Source organism: Lepisosteus oculatus, chromosome 14 (assembly GCF_040954835.1).
Source record: "Lepisosteus oculatus isolate fLepOcu1 chromosome 14, fLepOcu1.hap2, whole genome shotgun sequence".
In the NCBI taxonomy this organism is placed as follows: Eukaryota; Metazoa; Chordata; class Actinopteri; order Semionotiformes; family Lepisosteidae; genus Lepisosteus; species Lepisosteus oculatus.
In genome coordinates, this window is record NC_090709.1 from 21,139,155 (window position 1) to 21,152,446 (window position 13,292).

Genomic DNA, 13,292 nt, shown 5'->3' on the forward strand with positions numbered 1-13,292 from the left:
TCCCTGTGTGTCTCTCTGTACAGCTCAGCTCTCAGCTCCCTCATCACACTGACATCCACAGCCTCACAGTACAGCCTGGCTTCCTGTGCTGGAAGAGCTCGGAGGAGCAAAAACCACAGACTCACTGCAGAGCCTGACCTGAGGCTCCAGTGAAGCTCTGCCTTAAATCACCGTTGTATTAACAAGGACTGAACTTTTTTTTTCATTATTTTGTTGCTTTTTCACATTTGAAACTGACTCCTGCTCTGCGGCTCCTGCTGCTGCAGCTATTATGGTGAAGCTGTAACACAAGAACTCTGCTATATTGAACAGGAGAGTTTAAATACAGCATAACTGCTAATACTACTACTGCTACCACAACTGCTGCTGCCACTGATACTACTGCTACTACTACCTATAATAATAAGGAAGAGGATGTGAGCTGTGCCCTCACACTGTTCAGACTGGGGGTGCATCAGTCTATCGGTATCAGTTCAGCTCCACTGTGCTGTTAGAGAGTCTCAGTCATGCAGTCGGCTCCACGCAGAGAGACACTGGGGTCACAGCTGGAGGGGCTGGAACATCTGTGTGGACTGGAGCTGCGCAGGGACAGACTCAGGGTCTGAGGGACTCAACTGGAAGAGCTTCTGTCCAACAGGCTCAGTACATAGGGGACAATCACTGCTGAGCTTTTCTTTATTTTTCATTTAAATTATTGATCACAGACACAGGACAGCCAGTTCTTATTCAGTCCACCTTGTCTCTGTATTCCTGTGCTGACCTGAATGACCTCACTGCCACCTTGAGCACAGGCTCTCCTCACACTGCCCTTGACCATGACCAGAAGACATTACTGTCTGGAGACACAACAACTCTGTGAATCACTGAAGGACACCAATCATTGGACACTGCCTGACACAGACAGCAAGAATTACAGGACCATATATGCACAATTGATTATCTTGATACTGATTTAAAAATATAATACTTGTCTACAATTTTTTTTAGTTTAATATCTGATCTCTTCCTGCCCCTGCAGCACCTGCAGCCCTGCCGTCGGTATCTGTATCTGTGTTTCCTCCAGTGAGACACAGAGCTGCTCCTGTCTCTCCTCTCCTCCGCACTGCTGGGAGTGTCTTCAGGGAGAGGAAACAGTAATGTGTCTCTGATATATATGGAGAAGACTAAAAGGGCCCTGTCTGATTGGCCATCCCGCCTGTGTGAGAGGTTCCTGCTGTCAGTCTGAAAAGGCAGTGCTGTGTGTGATTGGCGGGGCGGGGGGCTGTGTTGTTACTGGGGGTCCGGGGTGTGGAGCAGCAGCTCAGTTGCCCTGTGGGCTCAGGGGTGAAGACAGGGGTCTCAGCTGCGCTCTGTCCTGATGACAATGGAAGGCTGCCTGTCCATCTTCTCTCTCGCTGTCCTGGTGCTGCACAGCTCAGCCAGTAAGTGTCCAGTCTTCTCCTGTCCAGACAGACAGACAACAACTGGAATTAAATTAATTAGATTTTTTATGTAAATGGAGCAATAAGTGGGTTGAACAATTTTTGAATTTTTATTTAACATTCAGCTTTGTGGGTATTCATCAAAAATATTATAACTGTATTTTATCTTGGTCTGTAAGTAAGGAAATATAATTAGCTGTGTCTAAATATAATTAGTTGCTTTGAATTTTTATTGGATTTTTTAAAAATATTCTTACGATTTCTAAACATTATATAATAATAATGTTATAGATGGATAGAGCAGAAGCTGGCCATTATCACCCTCTATTGATAATTTGTGAAAACATGAAGTGTATAAAATCTTTAAAAAGTTATTTAACTTAATCGTTACTGTAATAATAAACTTTATATATAAGTGATAATTTGAGTGATATGCTGTGACATGTGAAAAAGTCTTCATTTACTCGAAAACAAAAAAAGTGTGAGCAATAAAAAATGTTTCTAGAATAATATCATATTATACAGGATGATTCAGAAATACCCTGGGTTGTTTATTGTTTTATTGTGTTCAATTCTGACTCCTCTGTATTGTCTTATTACAGACTGGTGCATTAATAGAGATACACGTGTTTTTAAATAGTGAATTATTATTGAGACTGATATTAAATTATTACAGACTGATGTATTAATAGATATACAGTAAATATGTTATTACCACCTAAAGTGTTTATGCTAGAGAATTAAGACTGGAGTTTTAATGCTGCCATTATATCTTTGGTGTATTCAGACAGTCCAGGTTTCTATCGTTAAGCTGTGTGATATTCAGTTGCTGTGAAAACAAGTAGTTCCTCTAGGTGTTATAAGAATATGTGTTCCAATATGATAGGAAGTTATGAATGTGAATTCTTCATTTTAAAGACATACAATTACATTTTGAAAATGTAAAACATTTTCAGTCATAGGACAATTAGCTCTTGTATTTTTATATTTCTGTGAAAATAAAATTTGTATAACCTGTAAGACCAGGTTTGCTTGTTTTCACATTGAAAAGCACAGGCTGATAAAAGTTACATTCATTATTGGTTTAAGCTATAAAATGAAAAATATTAACAAAATTGTGGAAATTCTTAGTATTGTAGGTGTATTATTATTAACTGGGGTCTCATCAGAAACTGAGGTGTAAAATTAATAATTTAACTACAAGACATTGTGGCATTACAGGAAGAATTAAAAAATGGTAGTTGTGTTTTGTGTTTATACAGGATTTGTCTATTATTTAACAGCTAAATAATTTAATTTGTGTTTTTAGGTTAGTTATCTAATGACAGTTTTTTTTTGTAAATTGTGAAGTTTTAATAAGAATGCTTTATTGTTTTTGACTACATTCGGAATCTGAAATTATTATCAAATGCAATTATATAAGTATAAGTAATACAAATTAAATATTTAATTACATGTTATCATACAAATGTAATATTTAAAAATTAATTAGTAATCACAGGACTCAAGTTTAGATTTTTGAGCAGTTGCTCAGGACAACATCACAATAAATGTAACTGTGCCTATATGTTAAACCTGTTCAATTCAATTCAATTCAACTGTATTGTCATTAAACTTACACAGGTGCATAGTATAATTAAAAGTGTTTCTCATTAGTCACTCAGGTGCATTATATAAATAGGACAGAAGATAAGACAATAGACAGTAACACAATAGCAAAAACAGTAACATGTAATAACATAACATAAATAACATGTAATCAAGTAATCAAAACGGTGCAAAATTCCGCAAACAGAGAAAATATAACAGGACAAAAACAGTGCAAGGTAATTCTTGGAAAAGTGCAAAAATAGTATGGTTAAAAATAGTATGGTTAATTAATAAATATTAAATATTATTACGACCGGTACAGTTTTACTGGGCTGTCTGGTATTTTTAAAAAATGTCTGATGATCATGTGTTAAGTTTAGATGTTGGCAGGTAAAGGCTAGAAAATCTTTGTCAACAATTCACATACAGACAATGGGAATATACACCTCACACACATTTCAGCACAACATGTGAAGTACCTGTCAGCCTCTGACCACTGTTGTGACCACAGGTCCCAGTAACACAGAAACACTGGTCCCAGGACTTGGAAGCCACAGAGTTAGTACAGTGTCCAGTATAGTGACCACAGTCTCCTGGAACCCAGGACCAGCCATCTGAGGTTCTACAGTCATTACAGCCACTGCCCGCCGTAGTGACCACAGCATGCAGAAGCGCTTTTCTGTTTAATTTAAAACTCAGCTTTATGGATATTCCTTAAAATTATAATTGATTTTATTCTGGTGCTATAAATAAGGAAAAATAATAAACAATTTGCAGTATTAACAAGAATTTCACCTCTACAATTAATCATAATATTAATTCAGCTTATATGTTTTTTAAATTATTTTCTATTAATGCTGTATTAATAGTTTTATATGCAGTTATACACTATTACACACAACACAGACTTAAAATGTTTTTTAAGTACTAACATATAATTATTATAACTATTAATATTGTAGATATTTAGCAACCTTATCAAAAATGTTGTACAACTTGACAATCCCTTATCTATTACCATAATAATAAAATACAAAATTTTGGCTGTAATTTGGGTCATTTGCAAGGAAATTTTCCCATTTGCAAACAAAAAGGAATACAAATGTTTTAACAATAATACAACATCTTCAAAATATTTACCAGGGGTTGTTTATTTCATGGTGCTCAATTCTGCCTTCTCTAACAGGTATAATAACAGACTAGTGTATTAACAGAGATCAGTGTGTTTTTAAACACTGTTGTATTGATCGGACTGATATTTTAATTTACACACTGATGAATTAATATGTGTTATTAAACACTGGAGTATTTTTAGACCATTATTGAGACTCCAGTATTATTACTATTGACACATTTTGTATTTACTGTATTATTAAAGTAACATTAATAATAATAACATTATAACATTATGGAAATGTTATTAAAAAATAGAGTATTTTGAGAGAAGGTGACAATTTTAGTGCAAAGAACTATTACAGACAGGTGATCAGAGATAAAAGTATATTTAAGGCACGTTTCCGATTAACAAATAATATTAGTAACTATTGCAGGTGAATGTGCTAATACAAATAGGAGTACTGAAGGTAAATGTATTAAAATATTTTTGATCCATGGTTATTTTTGAGAATGATTACAGTAGTTTTAGATACTATAGTAATTATATTACAGAAGGATCTAACATTGTAACACGATTGAGGACAAGACATATAGTTGTGTTTATTTGTTATAACAGTCGCATTCAGGTGGTACAGTAGGTATTTGTATTGCAGTGTAGTGTAGTTTTCTGACCTGAATCCATACTGGGTGCTTTTAGACAACAGTGTCCAGTTTCAGTAACAACACAGGAGTCCTGAGGCAAATCTTGTAGTTTTTTCAACATTAAACAAAAGTTTGGGATCTGTTCAGACTGGAGTTTTATTTGAGAAATGTGTCTATTATGTTGGAAGAAATGTGTATTTGACCCGGAAGTCCTTCATTTTGAAGAGAGAAAGGTTTAATTATTTTTCCATGTTTATTCTGCATTTGACTGATACTTCACAGCTAAATGAATTGTTGTTTGTAAGTCTTAGATAACTAATGATAGGGATAATTTTTCTTATATTATGGAATTGTTTTTAAAAAAGAGTAATAAAAACAACCTGTGCACTGTGATCCTAGAATATATTATTAAGTGCAACTATAATTCAATCTGTGAATTATGTACTAAGATCTTGAGAGGTAAAAGCTAAAACACATTGTTCACATATTTATCATGTAAGCATAGCAAAAAAATATATGAATAAAAAGTAGTATTTGAATGAATTGTAGCATATAGTGTGTAATGGAAAAAAAAATATTTCACACTCCAAACTGAAGGTGATTGAAAATTTAATCAAAAAGAACAAATCTAGTTACTGTAAATGTGCCCTGGACAGTAAGTATACAACTTCACGTACAGTCTGGGCTGGGACTGACTCGCGTCAACAGTAACATTCTCTCGAGCTTTCACCCTGTCATTCAGACTGGGTCAGGACGTCTTTCAATTAAACCTTCAGTCTTTCATTCAAGCTCCCAGTCACACTAATCTCTTTATTTGAAACTGTTCAGAGCACCGAATCTCCATCATTAGAGCTTAACCTTGTGAACCTAATGATCGCATTCCTCTCATAGTCAAGTTTATCACTCGGTTATTTTAATTTCTCACTACTCCTGCTCTTCGATCCCGAAATATTTTCGCTGTTTTAATTCTTTCCTTTTCCTCACTGACTCTCCAGCCTTTCTTTTCTTTATTTCAGCTGGGAGACAGGTGTCCCTCTTTATTTTTTCTTTCTGCTCACCTTTTTCATTCAGCCCAGCAGCCAGCATAATAATTCGATCTGTTACTCCCTGATCATTCAAACTCTGAAAGAGCTCAAAGTCCTGCGCCTGGGTTTCAATTATATCTCCTGCTGCAGATTTTCCAACTTTCTGCAGCATTACAATTCACATATTTCAGCACAAGTTGTGAAGCATCCATCTATTAAGAAAATAAGATTCTGTTTTGGATTTTATAACTTATTTTCAAAGTAGACTGTTGAAAAGACTTATTATTGTTTAAATCTCTTACTTGATACAGACGTGTGGTCATTGCCCACTGCTAAGTACATGTGGGGCCTGAGACCCAGATACACCAGATACACCAAACCTGGTTTCAGTCATTCAGCCTTCTGACACCACAGCCACTGTCCATTGTACTGACCACAGCTTTTAGAAACACAGAACACCGTCATTACAGATACTGTCCACTGTACTGACCACAGCTTTTAGAAACACATGAGCACAATCATTATAGCCACTGTCCACTATACTGACCACAGCTTTTAGAAACACATGAGCACAGTCTTTACAGCCACTGTCCACTGTAGTAACCATAGCAGAACAGCCCTCTGCAGTCACACAGTGATATGGACAGAGAGATATATAACAGGATCTGGACACAGGTGTGTGGAGGGAGAGGTAAGATGGCTGCTGGTGGACTTCCTGTCACTCCACTGTCTCTTGTTCCCCATGGGAGAGACTAGCAATCCAATCAAACAGGTAAAACAAAATAAAAATTCCAGGTGTGCTTCTAAAATCTTAATATAAAAATATCCTGTAGACATGGTGATAGGGATTGTTTCTCTCTCTCTGCAGGCAGTGCTGATGTGAGGCTGGTGAATGGTGCCAGTCCCTGTGAGGGGACAGTGGAGGTGTATCATGGTAGAGAGTGGGGGACAGTGTATAGTAATAACTGGGATCTCAATGATGCTACAGTGGTGTGCAGACAGCTGGGCTGTGGATCTGCTGTTTCAGCACCAGGAGGAGCTCACTTTGGACCAGGGTCTGGATCAGTCCTGCTGAATCAGGTCAACTGCAAGGGGTCAGAGGCTGCGCTGAGGGACTGTCGAAAAGATAAAGTGAATTATCAGTATCATGGCAATGATGCTGGAGTAAGGTGTTCAGGTAAGAGACACAGACTTGTCTCCAGCACAGAGGACAATGAAAACTCCTCCACTGATCTAGAGTCAATCATCATGATCAATTAAATTAAACTTAAATTAATTAAAATCTAGTATTGATAATATGATGATAATAATAATAATTCAAAGCAATATACGTTATAAACATAATATATTTCATGTGATTGGTGTGTCTTGTTTCTGTGTTTCCTCTGTGTTTATGCAGTCTCACTGAGCCTGTAGCTCATCCTCTGTCTCCAGGCACTTCAGTGTTGTTCAGTTTAAACAGGCAGGCTGTGCTCAGTGAGTCTGTATCTACTTCACTGCGCCTTTACTGTTTTAGCACTGGTGAAGTGACAATCTACTGTGGTTCCACTGTGCTGTTGGGTGAAATGCCTTTTCATTTTCAGGTGTTTTAATGGTATTTTGGTGTCAGTGTCAGTGGATCTGGTCAGTTTCAGGTGTGTTTAAATGGTATGTTGGTGTCAGTGTCAGTGGATATGGTCAGTTTCAGGTGTGTTTAAATGGTATGTTGGTGTCAGTGTCAGTGGATCTGGTCAGTTTCAGGTGTGTTTAAATGGTACGTTAGTGTCAGTGTCAGCGGATCTGGTCAGTTTCAGGTGTGTTTAAATGGTACGTTGGTGTCAGTGTCAGTGGATCTGGTCAGTCTTTGGTGTGTTTTAATGGTACATTGGTGTCAGTGTCAGTGGATATGGTCAGTCTCAGGTGTGTTTTAATGGTATTTTGGTGTCAGTGTCAGTGGATCTGGTCAGTTTCAGGTATGTTTAAATGGTATGTTGGTGTCAGTGTCAGTGGATCTGGTCAGTTTCAGGTGTGTTTTAATGGTATGTTGGTGTCAGTGTCAGTGGATCTGGTCAGTCTCAGGTGTGTTTTAATGGTATGTTGGTGTCAGTGTCAGTGTATCTGGTCAGTCTCAGGTGTGTTTTAATGGTATGTTGGTGTCAGTGTCAGTGGATCTGGTCAGTCTCAGGTGTGTTTAAATGGTATGTTGGTGTCAGTGTCAGTGGATCTGGTCAGTTTCAGGTGTGTTTAAATGGTATGTTGGTGTCAGTGTCAGTGGATCTGGTCAGTTTCAGGTGTGTTTTAATGGTATGTTGGTGTCAGTGTCAGTGGATCTGGTCAGTTTCAGGTGTGTTTTAATGGTATGTTGGTGTCAGTGTCAGTGGATCTGGACAGTCTCAGGTGTCTTATAATGGTATGTTGGTGTCAGTGTCAGTGGATCTGGTCAGTTTCAGGTGTGTTTTAATGGTATTTTGGTGTCAGTGTCAGTGGATCTGGTCAGTTTCAGGTGTGTTTTGATGGTATGTTGGTGTCAGTGTCAGTGGATCTGGTCAGTTTCAGGTGTGTTTTAATGGTATGTTGGTGTCAGTGTCAGTGGATCTGGTCAGTCTCAGGTGTGTTTTAATGGTATTTTTGTGTCAGTGTCAGTGGTTCTGGTCAGTTTCAGGTGTGATTTAATGGTATGTTGGTGTCAGTGTCAGTGGATCTGGTCAGTCTCAGGTGTGTTTTAATGGTATGTTGGTGTCAGTGTCAGTGGATCTGGTCAGTCTCAGGTGTGTTTTAATGGTATGTTGGTGTCAGTGTCAGTGGATGTGGTCAGTTTCAGTTGTGCTTAAATGGTATGTTGGTGTCAGTGTCAGTGGATCTGGTCAGTCTCAGGTGTGTTTTAATGGTATGTTGGTGTCAGTGTCAGTGGATCTGGACAGTCTCAGGTGTGTTTTAATGGTATTTTTGTGTCAGTGTCAGTGGTTCTGGTCAGTTTCAGGTGTGATTTAATGGTATGTTGGTGTCAGTGTCACTGGATCTGGTGAGTCTCAGGTGTGTTTTAATGGTATTTTTGTGTCAGTGTCAGTGGTTCTGGTCAGTTTCAGGTGTGATTTAATGGTATGTTGGTGTCAGTGTCAGTGGATCTGGACAGTCTCAGGTGTGTTTTAATGGTATGTTGGTGTCAGTGTCAGTGGATCTGGTCAGTCTCAGGTGTGTTTTAATGGTATGTTGGTGTCAGTGTCAGTGGATCTGGTCAGTCTCAGGTGTGTTTAAATGGTATGTTGGTGTCAGTGTCAGTGGATCTGGACAGTCTCAGGTGTGTTTTAATGGTATGTTGGTGTCAGTGTCAGTGGTTCTGGTCAGTTTCAGGTGTGATTTAATGGTATGTTGGTGTCAGTGTCAGTGGATCTGGACAGTCTCAGGTGTCCTATAATGGTATGTTGGTGTCAGTGTCAGTGGATCTGGTCAGTCTCAAGTGTGTTTTAATGGTATTTTGGTGTCAGTGTCAGTGGATCTGGTCAGTCTCAGGTGTGTTTTAATGGTATGTTGGTGTCAGTGTCAGTGGATCTGGTCAGTTTCAGGTGTATTTAAATGGTATGTTGGTGTCAGTGTCAGTGGATCTGGTCAGTTTCAGGTGTGTTTTAATGGTATGTTGGTGTCAGTGTCAGTGGATCTGGTCAGTTTCAGGTGTGTTTTGATGGTATGTTGGTGTCAGTGTCAGTGGATCTGGTCAGTTTCAGGTGTATTTAAATGGTATGTTGGTGTCAGTGTCAGTGGATCTGGTCAGTCTCAGGTGTGTTTTAATGGTATTTTGGTGTCAGTGTCAGTGGATCTGGACAGTCTCAGGTGTGTTTTAATGGTATGTTGGTGTCAGTGTCAGTGGATCTGGTCAGTCTCAGGTGTGTTTTTATGGTATCTTGATGTCAGTGTCAGTGGATCTGGACAGTCTCAGGTGTGTTTTAATGGTATGTTGGTGTCAGTGTCAGTGGATCTGGTCAGTCTCAGGTGTGTTTTAATGGTATGTTGGTGTCAGTGTCAGTGGATCTGGTCAGTCTCAGGTGTGTTTTAATGGTATGTTGGTGTCAGTGTCAGTGGATCTGGTCAGTCTCAGGTGTGTTTTAATGGTATGTTGGTGTCAGTGTCAGTGGATCTGGTCAGTTTCAGGTGTATTTAAATGGTATGTTGGTGTCAGTGTCAGTGGATCTGGTCAGTCTCAGGTGTGTTTTAATGGTATGTTGGTGTCAGTGTCAGTGGATCTGGTCAGTCTCAGGTGTGTTTTAATGGTATGTTGGTGTCAGTGTCAGTGGATCTGGTCAGTTTCAGGTGTATTTAAATGGTATGTTGGTGTCAGTGTCAGTGGATCTGGTCAGTCTCAGGTGTGTTTTAATGGTATGTTGGTGTCAGTGTCAGTGGATCTGGTCAGTCTCAGGTGTGTTTTTATGGTATGTTGGTGTCAGTGTCAGTGGCTCTGGTCAGTCTCAGGTGTGTTTTAATGGTATGTTGGTGTCAGTGTCAGTGGATCTGGTCAGTCTCAGGTGTGTTTTAATGGTATGTTGGTGTCAGTGTCAGTGGCTCTGGTCAGTCTCAGGTGTGTTTTAATGGTATGTTGGTGTCAGTGTCAGTGGATCTGGTCAGTCTCAGGTGTCTTATAATGGTCTTGTGGGGCTCAGTGCTGTAGTGGAGTTCAGCTGCACTACCAGCTGTCCAAGGGGCTGATCCTTGGTGGTGGAGTTACTCTCTGTCTGATTCTGATGAGCCCAGAATTTAAGAATTTAATGTCAGATAAGCTCCTAATGCAGCTTTGGATATAAATAGAAAAGAAAAAGAACAGTTCTGTTGGTTCATTCATATAATTCAATTATTTCACATTTGCTATTTCAGACTGGACCTCTAACGTCTTAACTGCTCTGCCATATTTTGACCTCTTTAAGGCACTGATGGTCATGTATTTTCTTGTGATGCACTGTAGCCAGGAGCTGACTCTAGACCCAGGTGTATGTAATTAGTGCTGAACTCCATGAGAGTGTGTCATTCTCTGAGATCTGCTTTCATGTGGAGAAGCACAACCCTGGATGTGTCCAGAGTGTCTGTCAGTGCCCAGGTCAGACAGTCCTGCTCCAGCAGTGCAAGGCTGTGACAGTCCTGGTCTTGTCCAGAGTGTGTGTCAGTGCCCAGGTCAGACAGTCCTGTTCCAACAGTGCAAGGCTGTGACAGTCCTGGTCTTGTCCAGAGTGTGTGTCAGTGTCCAGGTCAGACAGTCCTGCTCCAGCAGTGCAAGGCTGTGACAGTCCTGGTCTTGTCCAGAGTGTGTGTCAGTGCCCAGGTCAGACAGTCCTGTTTCAGCAGCGCCAGGCTATAGGGAATCTTTTCTTTGAGTCTACGACATATCGTTCTGCTTCTGTGAATTTGGTGATAAGGATCAGTTTTTCCTTCTGTATTTATTAATTCTACAGCCCTAGCTACACTGGGAACCATGAATTGGAAGAAGCAGTTAGAAAATGGATGGATGGATTTGTGATCAGTTTCTATTTTTACTTATTCCACAGCCGATTGTGTTCCACAGGTGGCATCTTTAGGACTGTGGTTATTGCTATGAACATGTGGAACAGCTAGAATGATGCTGATAGTTTGATTTGTAATATTCCACAAACTGATAAATTTAGTGTCCCTGATTTTTGTATCTTGTATTTGCCCCAGTGTACAGATAATAATGCACTGAAAACCTTCTTTAGAGGCACATGCTAGAGCACAGAGGTGGAGATTGATGATTTAGAGTCTTAACATTCATCTACAATTATTAGATCTACATGTATCTACATTATTTCCAGAGGAAAGTAATCAATTTTACAATCTGTAAAAAAGTTCAGCCCCAAAATATTTTATGGTTAAACTTTTTGACGTTGACCTTTCAGATTTTCTTCCGACTCTCCTCTCTTTCATTTAATTTTTATTTATGTCCTATTTTCTACTTTCTTATCTATATCTATCCAATTATCTATATTCTTATTGAAAGCACTCTGCATTATTGTCCAATTGATTGTAATAGTGTATGTATTTCTAAAATGTAATTTTCTACGCCTAATTATAGGTGTAAATATATTTATGAATGGAACAATAAGAAGTCAAGATTTAAATTGAGAATCTATGATATCTGTTTTTCACATGAAGTTGGTTTATTTTCATAGGGTAGTAAGTTTAATTTTCACAGACACCAGGTTCAGTGACAGTGAGCAATGAGCTGCACTATGAGAGATTACCTGCTCAGACTGACAGCCTGTAGTTCTCTATTGCAGGTTTTGTGAGGCTGGTGAACGGACACAGTCTCTGCTCTGGGAGAGTGGAGGTGAATCTCAAGAACACCTGGACCTCAGTGTGCGACTCTGACTTTGACTGGCAGGATGCAGAGGTTGTCTGTCGGGAGCTGGACTGTGGGGCTCCTTCAGTGATACACAAAAGGGCTCATTTCGGACGGGGTCAGGGTCCACTCAGGTCAGAGCAGTTCCAGTGTAGAGGACAAGAGTCCAAGCTACAGCACTGCCCCACTGCAGCCAGGCCAGAGCAGAGTTGCTCCCAGAACAGAGCTGTGGGTCTGACTTGTACAGGTAAGATTGTCACACTGTTGTCATTCATGGAAACAATTGTTATAGAGTCGTAAATTATACATATTGTGATTGGGTGATCTCTGTTATAGACTGAGTGATCTCCAGGGGAGAGTGGGTGATCTCCTGAGGAGTGTCGAGTGGGGCAGCATGCAATCGGCAGGTTCTAGGCAGGGTCCCAAGCACACACCCCACACACCAGACTTAATTTAAAACATGATTTGTTAGCTGGAACTTACAGTATATGACCTGGACCTGGCACAGTAGACATAGGAGCTTGTTGTTTTTGAGGATGTCGGTTGGCTGTGTTGGTGTTCCGATCGGCACCCGGTGTGGAACTGCTAGGGGAAGAAAATAACACAGGTGGTTCAGCGTAAGAACTGAGGGGATGGTGCTTTCTGCCTGGGCTGTCTTGTGAAACGTGTATCTACAGCCTGTGCAATGGCGAAAACTGCCCTTCAGCCTTGAGGCTGGGAAAACGAATCAGCCTAGGCTGTGCCAAAGCCTGTTTTAATAGCAGCAGCCTACCCTTCAGCCCACTCAGACTGTGTGGGAAAAAAGTACAGTTAGCAGGTAGTAGGTAGATTTTTCAATTGTAACAAAGCTCCTCACCAATGAAGCTAGGAAAAGTAAGGTAAACAGCCAGTGTGATGGCAAGAACTGTTACAGAAATATCAACGCTATTCTTCAGGCCTAAGACTGGAATTGTAGAGATGAAAATATAAGTGAAAACCTTCATCTTGGGGACGGTTTATTAATACTTTATTTCAATATGTGCCAGGCTGAGGCAATTATTGGGGAATTTTTCTGTCTTCTCCAAGTCCTTCCTGGTTTTATGTGGCCTAGAGCAGGGTGCTAATTGTCTCCTATGAGCTGCACATCGTTATCTTACGTATGGGGAAAACTTGGAAAAATGAGTCCCCAGGGAAAGTAGCACC